The sequence below is a fragment of the Cucumis melo genome, chromosome 12 (genome assembly GCF_025177605.1).
Source record: "Cucumis melo cultivar AY chromosome 12, USDA_Cmelo_AY_1.0, whole genome shotgun sequence".
Classification (NCBI taxonomy): Eukaryota; Viridiplantae; Streptophyta; class Magnoliopsida; order Cucurbitales; family Cucurbitaceae; genus Cucumis; species Cucumis melo.
In genome coordinates, this window is record NC_066868.1 from 270,428 (window position 1) to 290,366 (window position 19,939).

Consider the following 19,939-nt stretch of genomic DNA (forward strand, 5'->3'; position numbering starts at 1 on the left):
ACGAAATAGCGCGATCTGCTCTTCCGATTCTTCTGACATCAGATTCTAGCGGAAATAACCTAGCCTTTCGTATTCTCTTTCCCTAGGCTTGATCTTTTGATTCCCCAGTCTTCCATACTCGCCCAGATCTTCCTATTCTTGTTCCCGCCGATCAAAGAATTGAGTGAATTAGTGCAAATTGATGGTTATCACATTATGTTCAACTACGAGCACCAAGGGTGGAGATCAAGACTCAGTCTGCCTCTTTCACTTCCTTACCTTACCTTCCAAAAGATCTGAATCTTCAAGTTCCCCCTTTTAGTACGAACTGAACTCAGGTGCACATTTTCTTGCTTCCTTATCTCAGTCCTAGCCAAGTAAGAGAATGAAGCCGCTAAAAGGTCAGATTCAGAGAATGAAGCACAGGCCTTTGCCTTTCATCTGAGCTTCCTTTCCTCTTCAGCCACACCTATGTATGCGCCTTTCACTGCCTGCCGAAGGAGCAGTGAGATGCATTTGATCTTCCCTGGAAATAGTACCACTGAAACCTTTTAGTGTGGAATGAGAAAGGAATGAGCTTTCTCTTTATTCAATGATCTTTGAGCCTTGTTCATTGATTTGTTTTGAGTCGCCCTTCTTCATTGACTCCTTCTTAGTTTTTCTGCTTCGCTCCTTCACAGTCGCCCTTCTTCATTGAGTCCTTCGTAGCTTTATTCTTCTTCGAACCGCCCCTTAGAATTTTGAGTCGATTTCATCCCACATCTGGATCTCCCATCTGGATCTCTTAATCGATCTGTCTGATCTCCCTAATCGATCTGTCCTAATCGATTTGATCTATCTTTCTTACGAGAAAATCTATCTCTTTTCTCTTTCTTTCTTAAGAGATTTTCTAGCTTAAAAAGACAGATTTCTCCTTGTTCATTGACTTTATCGATTTTCTCTTTCTTTCTTAAGAGATTTTCTTGTTTATATATGAGAATCTCGATATCTTTGATCTCTTGTATTAAATAGAATCGTCGGATACGAAATAGTGGGAAATTCCGCCTTTCCTAGATAACTTCTTCCTTCTCCAAGCACAGCCACCCTTAACTAAGTCGAGCCCTTCTTTAGGGGTGGCGCGAGAAAGAGCTGATTTTCCTATTTTCTTATGTGGGAAATAGAGTCAATAAGCAACTTCTCTGTCAACGAGGACAGCAAAAGAAAGAAAAAGAGATTATCCCTCTCCATCCAGCCCAGCCACGGGGACATCCAGGTGGGACCTATGCCTCCAAAGGCTGAGGAGAATCGGGTTCTTACCCCACGAACCTTGATCAGTCTAATTAAGCTAGCACGGACCGGTATGGTCGAGCCATTTCATCCTCAACTCTGTGAATTCCCCTAGGCGAAAGGCCCCTCTTCGCCCTATATTCATCATTCTGAAACGGGGACTCTTCTGGATGCAAGAACCCTACATCGAGCCTGAACTGCCTAATAAAGAAGGTAGGCTGAAACTGCCGATCAAGTGAGAAGTGAGTGGCGCGCCTTGCCCTGACCCGTGAGTTAGGTTCCCTTCTCTTCATCCGATCCGTGTATTCACCTTTTTTTTCTTTTCTTGGTGGGCCTTTGTACGAGCCTGTTCTTGGGAGTCTTTCCCATAATTCTGAAAAACTGGATTAGTCTGATCAATCCGTAGAGTTCATCCCTCAGATTTGATGGATTGGTCGAGTCAACTCAATGAACAAGGGCTTGATCTTTTGTAGTGGGGGCGGTCGAGCTTAGCTCTGATCAACTGAGGGAACTCCGTCTCTTTTTGCACTCCTTTACTTAAGACTCAACTGCCTACGGTCTCCTTCCATCTCACCTTCGCACCTTCCATTAGACTGATGAATAGAACATATTTCTCATAATAGCTTCTAAAGCCCCACGGAGCGGGTGGAGGATGTGATACCCTTTCCAGGGCCTAGCCCTTTCTCCTTTCCCGCGTAGTGGGGGTCACTTCGCTCCTTTACTTTACCTCCTCGCTCGCTCGATCCTGATTCCGCTTGGGTTTCGACTCCACAACGGAATTGACTTTACTGGTGTCTGATCTCCGACCTTTCCTTGACCTTAATTGATGGCCTAGAGCCACCCCCAATCATATTGCTAAGTGATAGATTGAGGCTAGGCACAGAAGTTCAGAGTCCTCAGTTCGATGTAAATGAGTGAGAAAGTAGATTACAGTAGGTTGGGGGAGTTTCGTCCATGATCACGAATTGAAAGATGGGAAGACCTTGATCTTCTTCATTGATGCGGCCTCTTGTCTTCCTTAGCGAAATTTCTTTCTCGTCCGCCCTCGCGAAGGGGATTCGGCTTCCATCCTATACCTCCTATCGAAGGGATTTCCATACAAATGGTTGTCCTTTTCTTTTGCTTTCGATGGTGGCGGCTGGTCTATAGAAAGAAGAGCATCTGCTACGTCCGGTTCGCGATGATGCACCGGGCCAGGTAGCACTCGTTCTTGTATTGCATATTTTTGAGAGGATCAAGGCGGCATTGGCAAGCTCCCCTCTCTATCCTTTCTCCTTCTATTATTTATTCTAGTTTATGATGGTCTGACCCCTTATTTATTTGGCAGGGAGAGGTTCCAGAGAAGGAAGGTGATGATCAGAAGTCCGAGGAAGGATGAAAGAGTACTATACATGCCCGCTGTGAAGATGGAAAGCCCCAAGAAAGAGAATTTATGAGACCTCCTTCCTCGGGGACTAAGACGAGAGGGGTGGTTGCTGAGCAGAGACTAATGGATGAGAATTCTCCCTTCTCAAGCACCCTGGTGGCGATAAAGAGCAAAAGGAAGCATTTTTTCTTCAATCCCACCTATGCTTCAAGACATTCTCAGAAGAGGCTTAGACCACTCCTTTACCGCTACGTGGGGGAACTCTACGAGGCGGAGAGAAAGAAGGAAATTGGCGAAGGGGATATCCGACGAAGACCCCGCGGGTCAAATCGGCTTGCTGCGAAAGAGTGCAAAAGGAAGTAGACGGACCTTGGAAGAGGGACCAATTTTCACTTTCTACGATCCCCTTCCCTTACTAGGGAGTTGAATGCCGGGGTTGCCACAGAGATTCCTTATGTATGAGGCTTTTGCTTATGATCACAGATTGAAAAGTAGTCTCCTCCGCTTCCTAAACCGAGCGATGTATTTTTCGACCTCACTCTTGCCATTGTAATCTCTGGTTCTGCCCTATAGAATTGCTCATGGAAGTGGAAACTGGTACCAATTCAGAATTGAGTTTGGAGGGAGGTGAATATACTATGTAAAGGCCGATTTAGTAAGAGAGTTGGCACCGAAAGTAGTCCTTGGACCTAGCGCTTCTCCGCACTGGACCGAGAACCGAGCTATATGCTCAATAGTCGACTTCTTCTCCTCACCGGAAGACTTTTGACCTAGGCTACGCCCGGTACTGATGAGTCGATCCAATCATTCTATGGTTTACTATACATCGGCGCCTCAATTCCAAGCTGATCCACGACCACCCTCGCCTCTATGCCCTTTCCTGAATCGCCTCAATTGAGGATCAGGGTAAAGTACCCCTTGATATACAGAGATATCTATGCCCATGAAAGTCTTTCACGGAAAAAAGGATTTTATGATTCGCAAGAAAAAAGACTAGTTCCAGATCTGGCATAGGCAGCAAGCCTTGGGAAGGTCCGTATGATCGGGTTCTTTTTTCACATAAGGGTTCCGGAGCTGCAAAGATGGTATGGTCGGTCGGCTTCGGTACCTATTGATGAGGAGAAGCCCACTAAAATAACCAGAACCGGGAAGAAAAAGAAGAAAAGAATGAGAGAGAAGAGGAGACCTACGGCAAGGAAAGCGTAGTAGGAGTCAAGAGGTCTTGATGATGACGAAGGCTATCCAAAAGACCTACTAAAGGGGTTGATGATGACGAAGATTATCCAATAAAATAAATAAGGTCTTGATGATGACGAAAACTTTTCAAAAAGATTAGTATGCGAAGCGAAGGGACTGTGAAGGAGCGAAGGTACTCTACGTTTCAAATATAGGAGAGGAGCGAAGCCACTCGACTGAGGTTAGGAAGGTTCAGAGCGAAGCCACTCGACTGAGGTTAGGAAGGTTCAGAGCGAAGCCACTCGACTGAGGTTAGGAAGGAGAGGAGCGAAGGTACTCGTAGTTTTCAATATAGGAGAGGAGCGAAGGTACTCGACTGAGGTTAGGAAGGTTCAGAGCCCGACGATACTAAATGAGGCGACTGGAAAGGAGTGCAAGTCAGAACCCTTATAGATAGACAAATGTTCAAATAAACAAGGGTGAGGACTTGCTTAATTAGGGGTGTTAAGGAGTGCAAAATCAAGAGCGACTGATACCTTGTTCATATCTTCTGATTTCAAGAGAGGTTCAAAGAATTTGAAGTTGCGGTTTCAGTTTCATAAGTAGCTCTTCTTCTTTCAGAAAGAGAAGTGGCTGAATCAGTTGATCAAGAGAAGATCGGGGAATTCGACTGAAGAAGTAGCAGCGGTCTCCTTGCTTTTCTCTTTCAGCGGAGTCGGTGGGACCTCATGAGATCTTGTTCGTAGCTAGCGCGGATCGGAAAAGAGAAATTCTCTGCTTCTCTAGCCCCCCATTCGGAAGTTGTGAAATCAAGGTAAAAGGTAAAGGGAATCTCGTGGTCCAATCTTCAGGTTATACCTCACCCCGGATGAGAAAGTGGGTTGGGGACCGCATTGAGTCGGTGCTCCCGAAGAGAAAGCCGAAGAGGGGAGTCGTCCCCGTAGCCCTTCTTCTGTTGTCAGAGCTCTCGTAGCTTTCGTTGCAGGATCAGTTCTTCGCTCGATCGCTCGGTAAGAAAGATCACGAGATCGTAAGACCGCTACGTGCTTGAATGAGAAATCCTTTTCATATATTTTCTGTCTAAGAAATTCTCACAATTCCATCGGGAACGGATCACGCCCTCGTAATAGCACAAAGAATATGGTCGGAGGCAGAGCTAGCAAATTGAAATTGAAAGGAAGAAAGAGAGGTCAGATCCCAAGAAAGGTTATGTTGCCGAGGTCAGAAATTGAGAGGAGTCTGTTCCTGCTATCACTAGTTTACTACGTGTCCTAATTGTATGCTAAACCTTGAAAAGAGCTAATTAAGCTACGGAGGCTGAATGAATATGAGTTCCTTCGTCATTCCATTTATCTTAAAAAAGGGATTTTCTCGATTTTCTTCGTCTGAGAAAACTCACTCAAGATCTACCCGCTCGGCCGTTGAGATCGGATTTCGGAAAGGAAGACCGGTCCAGTTGAGATCTACTTCTTCCCCGCCAACTCCTATTGAACCTCTGTCTGAGGAATCCCTTGAACGAGAGGGTGTAGGAGCTGAGTTCAGATATCACTACTTAAATAGAAAGATTTCCACTAAAGCTAGAAAGGGAAACTAGTCCCATCTTTTCCCCTTTTCCCTCTCATCGACTACGTCTCCGAACCTTCCTTCAGTCGACTCAATTAGATCTCTTCTCTTGCACTCCTCTCAACTCCTACTCCGCCTCTTTCTCTAATAACAAGACCTGCGAAACTAATAATCAGAGCTGCTGAGCTTATGTTCTTATTGATCTCGAGTCTGATTTCTCCGGTTGAGTTGCACCTGCGAAACTAATAATCAGAGAAGCACAACAAATAAAGAAAGAGAGCGAGCTGCTAATACGAGAATGGCGAAGCCTAGAAAGAAATAAGAAGATATGATGGACTGATTTTTCTTAGAAGGAGATTGAAACTCCTTCGCAACTCATATTGCATTGAGCCTCTATCGTCTTCTCTGTAGCGTAGTGGGGGTTTCTGGGAGTCTGAATGGCTGATTTGACGTTCCAACTTCCATCCAGAAATAGGGTAGTAATTCATGGGTCGGATCGTCCAAAAGATGAATTTAGACTTGAACCAGTGGTTACACCTGAACTCGCATATCGAGCCCTTCTCTCCAGTGAGTCCCTTCGTCTGGGTCGAGCCTGAACTCTCCTTCGTCTATAATTTCTTCCTCTTCCCGGTGGGGGTCGAGCATTGAATCCTTAACTGTGAGTCCCTTCGTCTCGTCCTTCATTGAAACCTGAGACGCCTTACCGGTCCCTTTCCTCCCCTAGTTCCGATCTGGGTTCTAGTAATGCAGACGACTAAGAATCCTTTATTTAGGCCTTGGCCTGTAGATCTCATTCTCGAGCTCACATAAGAAAGAAATCCAGCAAGGGGAACAAGAACAGCTGCAACCGTGGAGTGGGCCGCAGCATCAACTCTTGTTGAAAGAAGAGCGCCCTCTTCCCTAGAAGCGTCCCTAGCTGCCTAATCAATCCTATGAGGAAACTGAGGCTTGGGTGATTCTCTGGCTTGCGTCCGTCTTTGGAGCGGGTGATCTCTTGCGTCCGTCTGGCTATGGGGGAGTGACTTTGTCCCTCCTCTGTGGAGACTTTTTTTGGGGGTTCATTTTTCGGTTCCATAACCGAGAGATGGAGAATCTTTTATCATAAATGAGTGAACTATAAGCTTTAGAAAAGCGACTTCCACAACGAAAGCGACTGCTTCCTCATACCTGTCCAAACGCCCACTAAGTGGCTGAAACTGGGTTGAGCACCAAGTCCAGACTCTTCCGATGTTCCAGCTGAATTACCATTGAGAAAGGGAGAAGAGAAAGAATGCAGGCGACTCGCCGCTGACTTGCGCAGCAGAACCCAATCTCAATACAAATAGGTACGTTGGCGACTACCCCTCCCTATATGTCTCCACTCAAAAGTCAGGAGTACCCCCTATTATCTATCATTCCTAGTGGAAAGCCACGGAGCGGTTCGGATCGGGTTTTTGGGGGAGGGAATAGGACAGATTGACCTTCGCCGGGAGTGGTTGGAGTGGGTGAAGGAGAAGTGAGTTTTCTTGCTGCTCTCCTTTCTGTTCTTGGAGCTGAAGTTGCACTTCTTCGATCAGATCGGGTATCTCCTAACGCCTTGTTTTGAAGCTTAGATTCTCAATCTCTTTGATTCAGACACTAATAAGGAATCCTTGAGTCCGGAGGACCACTCCGCGGTCAAATGCTGAACGAGCATCAGCCTCCTATCTCAGATAATCAGCCTTCTTCAGGGGTCGGAAGGATGTAATGAAAGGAAGGAAGCCCACGCGTCAGGCCCACTCTCAGTTCTTCGAGAAATGCTCGACACTGCTGTTGTAGTTCTTGTCCCAGAGGTTGAAAGAGTTTAGTGAGGATTAAGCTAATCTCAGAAATCTTGTATATGAGAAAAGATTCCCATACGAGGTACGAAGTCCGCTCGATCCGTTCTGAGATCGGTAAGCTGAGAGATCTCTTTGGCCTCTAGTCTTTCTTATTTCTCTATTGAGTGGGATTGTAATGTCAATGCTTCTTTCTTAGTCGAAGAAAGGACTCTTTTTCAAGGTTCAAACCCCTTTCTCAGTCTCTGTTTCGGCCGGCGGGAAAGGCAAGGTGCGAAGTCGACTAGAAGAGGTTATCAGCAGCCTCATCCCTTGAATAACCTCGTGGAGGAGATCTTGGAGTTGAAAGGAATGTCTCCGAAAAGGGAAGGAATAAAGAACTTTCTATGCCAGCTATCTTGGAGAAGTATGAATATCTATCCCCTTAATTAGGAGAACAACGGCTTACCCGAGAGGGAAGAGTCAGCGCTCACTATTAATGTTGAGGAAGAAAGAAAGCGTACCAGACGACGAGTTGACGACCGACTTCAGAAACTCCACCTCTTTCGGCAGAAGCAAGAAAGAAAGAGGAATTCGAAGAAATCAATGGTCGTCTTCTCTCCCTCCAGGAACCCCATCGACCGGGTCAGAGTCAGAAGTGAAAGCCCACGCTTTTTCAGTGAGTGAAAAAAGAAAGAAAGCCTACGGGGAAAAGGAAGAAAAAGAAGAAAAGACGATAAGCGAAGGCTCCGTAGGAGTTCAGAGAAGACTAAGACGGAAAAGGAGGAAAAAAGAATGATCGGCGAAAGGACTGAATTAGAATCAAAGAAGGAGCGAAGCAGAATCAAGCTACGAAGGCCCGAAGAAAGTCGACTAAAAGGAGTCAATGAGGCAGCTCGACTGATAAGGAGAGGATCAAAGAATTTGAGACTGATAAGGAGAGGAGCGAAGCCACTCGACTGAGGTTAGGAAGGAGAGGAGCGAAGGTACTCTACGTTTGAAATATAGGAGAGGAGCGAAGGTACTCTACGTTTCAAATATAGGTTCAGAGCGAAGCCACTCGACTGAGGTTAGGAAGGAGAGGAGCGAAGGTACTCTACGTTTGAAATATAGGAGAGGAGCGAAGGTACTCGACTGAGGTTAGGAAGGAGAGGAGCGAAGCAGCTCGACTGATAAGGAGAGGAGCCCGACGATTATTATTCAATGAAATAACTCGACCCCAAATAGAGGAGAGGGGAGAAGCGAAAGGCATTTATTAAAGAGACAAAGAAAGGAGTGCAACGAATTCAATCCATATTCATCTGAAACTTCGATCATTCTTTGAGCCTGTGGAATTCAGGGGTCCGACTATTTTAGTGGAATTAAGAGGTCGTCCGGACTAGCTTAAATCAATGATTCTTTTTAGTAGGTTTGAAAGTTTGAGTTCCATAAATCAGTCCGACGTAAAGAAGCTCCGCGGAGTCTTATGACTTTAAGTAGGTTTAGTAGGTTTGGAAGGAAAGCCATAAAAAAAGTTAAGACGAGACTCAAACCTTTGTTCATTGATTCAGTCTCGCCTCAATATTCTTTGAGCCTAGTCCGAATGGAATCAATTTCTATTATCTCCATAAAAAGAGAATCATAATATCTTTTAACGTAGAAGGTTTGAAAAAGGAAGTTTTCATCCAAACCGGGAAAGGGAAGGTTTAGGGGAGGAAAGGGCAGGAAAGAAACCTGGTGGAGCGCAGCGACTCTGATTTCAAGGTAGAAAACTCCTCCGAGCTCCGCGAAGCGACCTAATCAGCAGTAGTAGGAAAGAAACCTTGTTCCGGAGGGTGGAGGGGAGGAAGAGGTGACCAAAGGAGCCTGGACGGAGATGGATAACCTAAAGGTTTAGGGGAGGAAAGGGCAGGAAAGAAAGAAGGGGGAGCGACTTAATCAGCTGTAGCTCTAGCTCTTTGAAAGGTAGAAAACTCCTCCGAGCTCCGCGAAGCGACTTAATCAGCTGTCTAATAAGCTAGGCCGTTAAGGGGGAGTCCGAAGGACTTGTTTATCCATTAGAATGTGGATTCTTTCATTCTCTGGGTTTAGCGGGCTCATTCTCTTTGATTTACGTAAACTCTTCTTTCTTTTCTCAATGTAGCTTTAATACTCCGGAAGGACGGTCCTCTTGACTTTAAGGGTAGAAAAGTCCGACTGCCTTCAATCTGTCCTTCGCCTAATTCATATGGGGATCTGGTTGGATAAAGAAGTCGGTTTTCTTTTGAAAGAGATCAATGAACAAGGATCAAAGAATTTGAGTCTATATGATTCAGATAGTTTCAGCTTTCGATCTCGATCTTCTTCTTTTCTTTTCCTTTCTCAAAGCCAGCGCCCAAGAAGCCTTTACTAAGGCTGGTAAAGGTCTGGCAGAGTAGAAAGAGAAAGATCAGAAGAAGGAAGACAGAAAGCTCAAGCTATCGTTATAGTTGTGGAAAGTAGATCTTGAAGCAAGTTCCCACCGAAAAGAAAGCGCCCAAGAAGCCTTTACTAAGGCTGGTAAACGTATGGCAGAGTTTCAAGCGATGGAGAATCAGCTGAAAGATAAAGATTCTCTTTCCATGAAAAGTCTTTTTTTCCAAATCAATCGTCGGGCTCTGAACCTTCCTAACCTCAGTCGAGTGGCTTCGCTCCTCTCCTATATTTTTTTCTACGAGTACCTTCGCTCCTTCAAATTTGAAGTTCAGGGATCAGGACTTCGCTTTCAAGTCCTAACCTTTGTATCCTCATTGATCAATCTCTGAATTCATGTCTTAAGCAAATGATCTGAGATCCAACTCATCCTAGAAAGTTGACCTTTTCTCGGTTCTTGCATTTTTTGACTTTTTCGAATCTTTCTATATAACGAAAATAGAGTTCAAAATCAGGCATTTGACTTTCAAATTCTTTGAACCTCTCTTTATCCGGACCAGAAAGTCAAACTATAATCAAACAATGTTCATTTCTTTTCTAGGCTTGATTCTTTCATTGCCTTTTCCCGTCTTTTTTCTTGCAAAATGGTCCTTTTTCTCATCTTTCTATTTAACGAAAATAGAGAAAAAATTCAAGATTTTGAATGAAAAGTTGCTGCTTCCCTATGTCAAAACCTAGCATTTTCTGAATTTTCGCTAAGGATTACAAGGTCGTTGATTACAAAAATTCATAGGTTTCATTCTCAATTCATTCATTCAATGAACAAGTCAATGAAGAAGGTCATTCATTCAAGGATTTCTGAGTCCGACTATCCACTGAAAGAAGAAAAACAAGAGAAAGCCCGATCATTCTTTGACCGTCTATTAGTTCCATCTTTGACTTAGTGGTATTCAAAGGCGAACTTTCAGTCGCTTCCTCCTCCGGAAGACTGACCTAGTCTTTCCCTTTTATAGAGCCTTCCCTGGGATCAGAACTTTTTCGACTTTTTCTTTCAGATGGTTGGAGAAGGGAGACCAAGAAAAAGAGGGACGGAGATACTTGAATTCCGGAAAAATCCTCCTATTCGATGTCCTCCCATAAGAGAAAGGGAAGGTACACACCTTACTCGACTAGAAGAGGACCAATCCGAAGGTAACAAGGTCTAGTAGTTCTGTCCGTCTACTTTATGAATATGGAACTGGGATTGATTGCGGGACCTCCCTCCTGGAAGTGCCGCCGCCTCATGTGACTTACTGGCTGATGTGGCTTACCGGCTTGCCTCAAGAATGGACTCCTTTTTCTGAGGCTTCGCTAGCATCGGGATTGAAGGAGCTTGCCTTACTAATGTGCAAGAAGGCTACCTACCTTGGTGCAATCCTTGGATGCTTACTTATGCTATCTATTTCTCATTTCTATCTTTCTTTCCCTATAGGCATTCGTCCGATAACGGATATGGAAAGCACTACTACTCTAATCAGATAAATTCAAGCACTTATCTTCGTCCTCGCTTACTGCCTACCATGCTTACTAACCCACTAAGCACTAAGTCCTATCATGCATAGGTAAGGATATATTCTCTTTATCACATTCTTCCGATCTATTAAACTACCACGGACCGGTGGAGTCTCTTTCTTATTCTTATAAGGATAAGCACGGTTATTGCTCTTTGTCCCAAGGCCGAGGTAAGCTACTACTACTAATCCTTTTGAGTAGTTCACGAAGGGAAAGAAGGCCCTGTCTATAAGTTCAGATTGGATGGATGCCCGCTCCTTGGGTATGCTTTCAGGCTGTTTTCATGCGTGCTGGTCTTCGTGGTCTCTTGGTTTTTCTGTTCTCGTGGGGGAAGGCGGGATTGGCGCATCTACAAGTTTTTAGTGTGCTCGGGCAAGTGGGCTAAGCGGAACTACTAGTAAGGGGATTTGCCTGATGAGAGGACGGAATGGAATCTTTGAGAACTTTAGCTACGGACTGAGGTGCCGAAATTTGGGGTATGGAAAGAAAGAAGTCTAACCATATTTTCTCATCCCCCGCCTCTCTCTCAAGAACGAAAGTAAAGTCATTGCTCATTCCCGCTCATGCTTGCTATAAGAATTCCTTACTCGAGGCGACTAGACTTGTCTAAAAGAAGAAAAGATGCACGAGCCATTATATATATACGCTATTAGAATCTCGTGATTTGAATTTCAGGCCTATCCCCTGCCTATGCGCTTGCCTTTACTACCTGCCTGCCTTGAACTACTGCACTTGCGCATACCTTTTCTTGCTCGAGACAGAAAACTTGAACTGGCATTGTATATATAGCCAATAGAAAGAAGTATTCCCAGGATAGAAATGGAATTGAAAGGCTTTCTACCAATGACCGGAGACCAGAAAGGGGAATCTTCAGATAAGCCTTGAGCGGTCAGACCAATTACGATCGATTCGGATTCGACGATTCGAGATGAGCCGCTAAAAGGCGATAGAGAGAGGTGGAAGGAAGACAGCCTCTCATGCATTTCCAGAAGGAGAGAGCGCAGAGAGCCTTAAGACCTAGAAAGAAGGTCAGTCATGCGCCATAAGAGAGTGCGTTAGGGCGGGAGAGATATTCATGAATGAAATGAATAGGGAAAAAATCTTCCTCAAATCTCGTTCAGTCCCTTTCCCAACTAATCCTAGATACTCAATAGTACCTCGCCTAGAAGGCCTTCCAGGTAGGTTCCCACTTCAACCCTTGTTCAAGGGATATGTGGAGATCCATGGACAGTAAGATAAGCTCCCTTATTGTCCCTCTAAACGGGGAGCCCACATTATACAGAATCTGATCCATATATAATCTATAATGAGGAGGATCACATATCGAAGCGAATGTGTGAGTGCCGACCCGCTAGTCTAATTCATTTTTCTATAGTGAATATAGACAAGTCAAAGCATCATATCGGAGAGGGATGAAATAGCTCGACTGAAAGGAGAGGGATTCACCGCTCTTTATCACCCTCCTATTCAAAGAAGGAATGATTCGGGGCAGTCCGGATCTAGTGAGGGAGACAGGAACTGATTGCACAAAAGTCAGAGGATCAGAAGGCTTACCCCCTAGAAAGAAGATAGGAGAGAGAAAGGATTGCAAAAAGTACAAAGCACAACATAGCCATCCCTAGGCTCCCGGTCCGTGCTAGCTTAATTAGGCTCTAATCTGCTTACTTATTAAGTCAGAATAATCCTTGGTTAGACCGTCCTTTATGACTCATTTTTCCTTATTCAAGAGTCCAATTAGCATACTTTCATCTTCCAAAATCCTCTGCCAAGTAAATGTATACTAATGAGAGATGAGAATAGCGACTTATCTCTTATCATCCTTTTCATTCTTGTTGTCGGCTCGCTTCGGTAACATCTGAACTTCATATCTTCATAAAGAAGACACACAGAACGCCACTATGGTAACTAAGACTGATCACTCTCCTACAGAACAAGGGGGAGAGACCTATATTGCTACCAGTCCCCCTTACCCTTGACTGCTCGCCCACTTGGTCAGCAGAACTGACCTACGGATGGGACCAATGGTACTAAGACTGGATAGTGTACCTAGATAGTCTACCTAGGTTTGAACTACCTAGATGCACTATGAGTATGAGGTAGTCTCTTGTATATCCGAAGACCAGAACTGCTTCCTCGAGAGTAGTAGACTGATAATGCTGCTAAAAGAAGGGGAAGATCTCATTGTGCGTGCTCTCACCCCCATAAATCAGAGAGACGGAGTCTGATCATGGAATAGATTTCTTTGCTACTGAGTTTAGTAGAAGGCTCCACTTAGTTTGAGAAGGTTTCAATTATGAAATGAAATCAGTGTCTGTAGTGGTCTTCTTTGTCTTTTTTTCTTTCTAGTGGGGGGAGAAAGGACTCCTTCCTATCTATGCTAACTATCTGAGTTTGCTTTTCTTTGTTATCTTTGCATCTATGGTATGGGAAAAGCCCTAGTCTCAAATGTTTACTACTTAATGCTAATAGAATAATGAAAAAAAAATCCAATAAGCAAAATGCAAACTTTTTTTGAAAGGAAGTGAAAGGAAGACGAAAGCAGGGAGGCAAGAAGACAAGACTCCTCCTTCAGAAAGCCTACTTTCATCCCCCTAGTTAGGATAGTCGGACTGATTTATGGAACTGAACGTAGTAGGTTCTGTGGAGTTTGATTCCTTATAGCTTGAGGAGAGTGAGAACTTAGATTGTTCACCTTCAGTCTCGCGAAAGACTAGGTAATTACTGAACGATCCCTCTTTACTAAGAAAGAGGTTGATTCTGGGGTCTTCATATCTAAGTCCTAACTAGAGCCTATAGCAGTACGAAGTCGCTTACGCCGAAGGTCGATTTCAGATTCAAGGGTGTCTGACCAAAAAAAAGAAGAAAGCCGCCGGGTTTGACGGACGAATTCATTCCCATCTAGATAAATAGAATAGATGGAAACCTCAGCAAGTAGCAAAGCACAACCCCTCGCAAGTTGCTGCATCGGGCTTTCGCCCATTTATTCTATACCATAAAGTGAATGAATTTGCATACGAATTCTTAGAAGAAGAACTTCTCGCCTCCGCTACGGATACTTCCTCTGCTGAAAGAGCTGAAACTGAGACAGATTCCTTGTTTACGGGAAAGCTTCTAACCTACCTATGAGAATAGGAGTCATAATACCTATGTAAACTAAGCAGAAAGGGCACGGTCTGAAGCCGACCGAAAGAGGTCAAGCAGCTGAAACTAGGGAATCATCACTCTCCAACTCAGCCTATCCGGCCGGTATTCCTATCCTCTCCTTAATATGAATGAAACTCCGCAGTCGATACTTCTTAGTCTATAGTCCTTCTTTTCCCTACTCTGCCTATGAAAGGGAAACTGAGACTTCCGATCTATCTCCTTCTTTCTATTTCTAAACCCAAAATCAAGCTCCAGATGAGGGATCGGAACCCAACTAAAGAAACCTATCCAGATCCACTAACAAGAAAAAAAATCCACTAACAAGAAAAAAAGAGCGAATATCATTCATAAGAAAAGCAAGGCGGAGTAGGATAAGCTAGTCCGGACGCGCGAAGCGAAAGGACTGTGAAGGAGCGAAAGCGGCTCGACTGAGGTTAGGAAGGAGAGGAGCGAAGGTACTCGTAGAAAAAAATATAGGAGAGGAGCGAAGCCACTCGACTGAGGTTAGGAAGGAGAGGAGCGAAGGTACTCGTAGTTTGAAATATAGGAGAGGAGCGAAGCAGCTCGACTGATAAGGAGAGGAGCGGTTAGGCTCAAAGAATTTGAGTCCTTCCTTATTCTTCAAATGTTAAGGCTCAAAGCTCATTGAATAAAGTAACCTAGGCAAGGAGCAAAGAATTTGCGAAGGACTTGTTAATGGAACTGATTTTCATAGGAAAGCTAATATGGAAGAAGACTACTCCGGAGGAGGCGGGGAAAGCCTAGGTTTTTGATGAGTTACTCAACTCTTAATCACGATCAAAATAGGTCTTCTCGTATTAGAAAGGGAGTGGAAGATAGGCTCGTGAATATGGTAGATTGAAGAGGTCCTTCGGACTGGTGGCGGCTTTTCTTTAGTTGTGGAAGCGTAACCGGCACTGGCGCCCACCAGTTGAGGTTGCTAGTTACGAGATTTCATCCATTTATGCTCCTCGTTCATATACCTCTCTGAATCGCTTTTCAAGAAGCTATCTTTCAACTCGACTGGCACAACCACGCTCTGTAGGATTTGAAGACGACGACCCACAGCGCTTTCAATCAGGATAACCTTTGTGATAATGGGATTAGTCCTCTTTTACGCAAGAAATTCTACTCCTAGTCCTTCCCTTTGGATCTGGCTATGCCACCCCAACCAAGAACTTCTCCACACATTTGACGCGTGTCTCTTAGTGAATCACAGTTACGAGCACCATCCGCATTTACTTGAGCCTTTCTTCTTTCTTCATTGTCTAGTGGTCTTAGTGGAATTCAGATCGGGAGTGGAAGGTGGAACTTTCGAAACTCGTGCACCAGTATGCCATGCCTTCGGTCTACAGGCTGGACACGCCTTAGGAAGAACTCGACGCCCACGGGGCTAATATAAGGATAGGAGTGATATCAGGAGAGGAAGCCTCCGAGAATCAGATCAAGAGCGTCAGCACTTATCTTCTTTCATTCTCCACAGATGTCTTCTCAGCTTCATTCTTCTTATTAGTTATCTTATTAGTTTTTCTCAGTTGCAGCACGTAAACGAGAAAAGACGAAGGAGGCGGACCCGCGCACCTGCTTTCATTCATCTGCCGAGTGGTCTTATTTGTCCTAATTGCATTTCTGAAGCGCTAACCGCGGAGTTTTCTTTATTCTCCCATCTTTTTTCATGATAAAGTACGGATTCTTGGAACATATTGAATGATTTGACAGTGCAAGGGATTGTGACAACTTCCATTCAGACATCTTGACCTCTCATTGGATTCTGACTGAGTATTTGAGCGCAGTGGGCATCCACCGTCTGAGCACGAAAGTTGAAGCATCTTTCAGTCAAAAATGAGGTTCTTCGCTCGGTAAGCTCTTGAACGAGATCTCTTTCCTCTCGCCTGGCCTAAATTAAGGGGGTCCGGACTAGCTTAATTAGCCCTACCGCTCCGTCTTCCTTAACCTTCTCCGCCGGCTGGATCGAAAAAGCTCAGACATCAGAATCAAAGGAAGTTCATAGTTAGGCTATTTGCAGTCCCGATCTCACTACTTCTCCTCTTTTCAGGGATGAGGCGACTGATCTTTCTTCAAGAACCGCTACTCTTTTGATGATTGACGAGACTATTACAAAAGGCGACTGCTGAAACTGGGTCCCGCACCCTCACGCAGCAGTAGTCCCGATCCAATCCTATTCAACTGCACTTTTTGATCTATAGCCGACTGCCTCTCCTCCCTCTCTGATACAGCCGTACTCGTATTCTGACTCTCCAAGCGGAGGAAGACGAGATGTGGGGAGTACGATCGGAAGTTCTAGCTCGACGTTCGGAATCGGGCGTCAGAGGCAAAGCTCTTCTCTGAAGTTGAGGGACCACTCTTCTGTCAAGGAGAGGAGAGGGAACCTAGTTCTTCATCCTATTTCATGACCCCTTCCACTACGACTTTTCAAGGTCAGCCGCCGAGAGTTCCCAGGAAAGAATAAGAATAAAGAGCTACTTTCTCTTTCTAAGAGTCTGGCTACAAAGTCCCACTGACCTATCTATAGATATCTGATGATATGGTCCCCGCGGCTTAGCACCTCTTTTGAGTCTGAAACTTGCCTTTGCTTTTCTCTCCTTGAAGTCGAGACCTTGTTCATTGATTGTCTTATGAAAGTCTTCCCATTCTTCTGACTTATTCATGAAAGCGCTGACGCTTCCTCTTATGCAAGGGAGAATGAATCTGAGACTGCTACCGCGGACTGGGCCGACTATCCCACGAAATAGAAAAATCAGCCTAGACTACAGAGTCGAGCTGCCAAAGATCTTACCTGGCGCCGATTGATGAGTTTGCATCCTATAGCGAAGATGACCGATCCTTCTATTAGACTGCGTCACTGCCGGTCTCACGGACGAGATAAGTGAGATAGCTACGGCCACAGATAATTACCTTTCGTTCAGCATTTCTCCATAAAATGGGATGATATTCATTCTTCTATTATTTCTTTTCTCCTTCATTTTTGATAAGATAATCTAAGCTTTTCTATAAGAAGACTTCTGCTATCTCTTGCTACCGCGGAGTGGGAGTGAGGCATTTCTGCCTCTCTTTCGTAAACTAAAGAAGAAAAAGGTCAAAGAATTGCATGCTTTCCCCGGAGTTCATTTTCACATGATCAAGTCCGATTTTCCAATCTTCCAAGTTCAAAGTATGGTCAGAGGCAGGACAGAGTTTCATTCATTAGTCGGGTCAGCAGATTTCGTAAACTCTTTCTATCATTTCTTCCTCAGCAACTTCAACAACCATGATGATATCCGGACCCGACCGTAGCGGCCGCGAGTGCCATATCTTTGGATCCTTATGCTCTTGAATTAGAGGCAGAAGTGGCTCGACCATACTGGAACAACTCGAATTACTGGGATTGGAATCCAAATCGTATTCTCCTCTTCCAAGGCTGTCAGGCTTCGCGCTCGCCGATCTTCTTCTTCAATCCTAGTCCTTGAGTGAGAGCTTTTAGAAGGAGGTAGGGTCAGGTCATATCTCTTTCTCCCAGTGTGCAACGGCTAGCTTGCCCCTTTTGATAGCCTTTCTTCCGACTTCCAAGCATACTTTGACGTTCTTGCTGGACTCAGCAGGTCCTCACCTTAGAAAGTGATAGCAAAGGGCTAGTCCAATGGATGCTACCGCGGAGTGGGAGATGTGCCCTTTCTTATTTGAATACGAAGGGACGAACTCTGATTCTATGAATACAATGCCTGAGGATACAGACAATTTCCTCTTTCACTAGTCTTCCTCTTTATCTTTATCGGCCGATCGATCCATCTTAGTCTTTCTCTTCCCTTGATTCTGGCCTTATTTAGTGAGATTCGCCCTTCTCGGGCTAAGAGGGACCGCTGCTCAATACTCTGAACCCGCTCCCGAACCCAACTTCATATTCTTAGTGATAGTGCTAGTCCCCCTTTCCTCAATCCCCGAGAAAAGAGAGTTTGAATGCCGCCTATAGCTCAAAGCGCGTAGTGCCTCATTGCTCTTCTTCTACCCTTTCCCGAGCAAACTCTATTCCCGATGATGCCTCTACTCTTATGACGGGTTAGTGGAAAAACAAAGGTCTATTTAACAGCTTTTTTTTGGAAGACTCCTAGCGTCAATAATCAGCCAGAAGACTCAAAAGGAGGCTCCGTAGGAGTTGAGAAAGCGGCTCGACTGTCAGGAGAGGCTCAATGCAATATGAGTTAGGACCAAAGAATTTGCGAAGGCTCGACTGAATCAATGAACAAAGGCTGAATCAATGAACAAAGGTTGAGAAGCGACTGGAAAGGAGCAAAGAATGATCAAATTCTTTTCGAATTCCACTAGATTTTCTTGAGTAATGTAAAGTACGGAAACTCAGTATCCAACTCTTTCTCTTCCCTTGAGTACTTATCTTTATCTCTCTCAGTCTCTTACACAGCCTCTGACCTCTACGTCCCCGGTGCGTAGGGCCGATCCTCATTCATTCTCTAAGGCGCGAATACACGACTGATTTTGATAAAGAAAGACGAGCACCTGGCCTTTTTCCTTTCATTCATATTGGCTAGCATAAAGATTCCAGCTATTCAAATGGCTTGCGGGAGAAGATAGAATATGCTAACCCGTCTTTCTTTATTGTGTTAATAGCATCGAGAACGAGAAATCCCATTTCAGAAGCAGAATAGGATTTTGGGGGAAAGACTTTCTTCAGTCTGAATAATACGACTGAAAGCGGCAGCGGAATGAGACGGAGCCCTTGATGCTGAGTCAAGCCAGATCCATCCATTGAGGCGGTACTCGAGTTTAGAAAGAAAGAAGTTTATATAATAAGATGAGTTGCTTTATCAAGCTCTTATTCTCTTTCAGTCTTAAAGAGAGAGAGATCCCACGGAGCGGAAGGAAAGCCTAGGGGTCAACCCCTTCTATGGGAACATTCGCCTACCGCATGTAGGCCGGGGGCCTGAAATTGGTCCTGAAAGCTAGCCAGGATTGATTATTCTATTCCAATGCCAAATCCAAATTCAATTCATACACTTGCATTGACCATCTGAGAACTCGGATTCTTATGTCCCAATAGTCGACAGTGAAATAGTCTTTTGAAAGCTCAAACTTCCATCTTCATGAAAAGGAGTGCATTACGAACAAGAAAGCCTAGGGTGAATCCATACTATTTGAATCAGTCTCACTCAGTCTCGAAGCTGAACTTCCGATCCTTAACAGAAGAGCCTATTCTAACCTCTGCCTAAACCGAGCTAGCTACTCTTGCAGATACTGATGATGATAGAGCCCCGAGCTTCTTCTTAGCAACTCCAGATGACTTTTTTCTTGAGAGTTTGAATGTGAAATCTGAAAGTCTCTTTCATGTTAATAGAGTTTGAAAATCAAGGTCAGACTCCTAACTACGGGATCCGGAATGGGACATCTTGAGATCAGTAAATCCAGTTGTCAGCCTTGAATGAGGAAAGAGATCTAGCGAAACCTCAGAATTCTCTCTATCTCTTTCTGAAACAAGAGCTGCAGCTAAACCTGAAAGAACGAGAGCAACTGAAGCTTACCGATCTGATCGAACAAGAGATGATGACGCATCCGATCCTGCCTCTTCAACAGCTACTGAAGAAAGAGAAAGGGATGCCTCTCCCGCTACGTGGGGTCGAGCCACTCCTCCTTTTCCTAGAATACGAACTGAACCTATGAAACTGAAAGAGATTCCCTGGTCCGGAGGACTCAAGGATGGAATATTAGACGATTCTTTGAATTGAGTTCTTCTTATACGAGA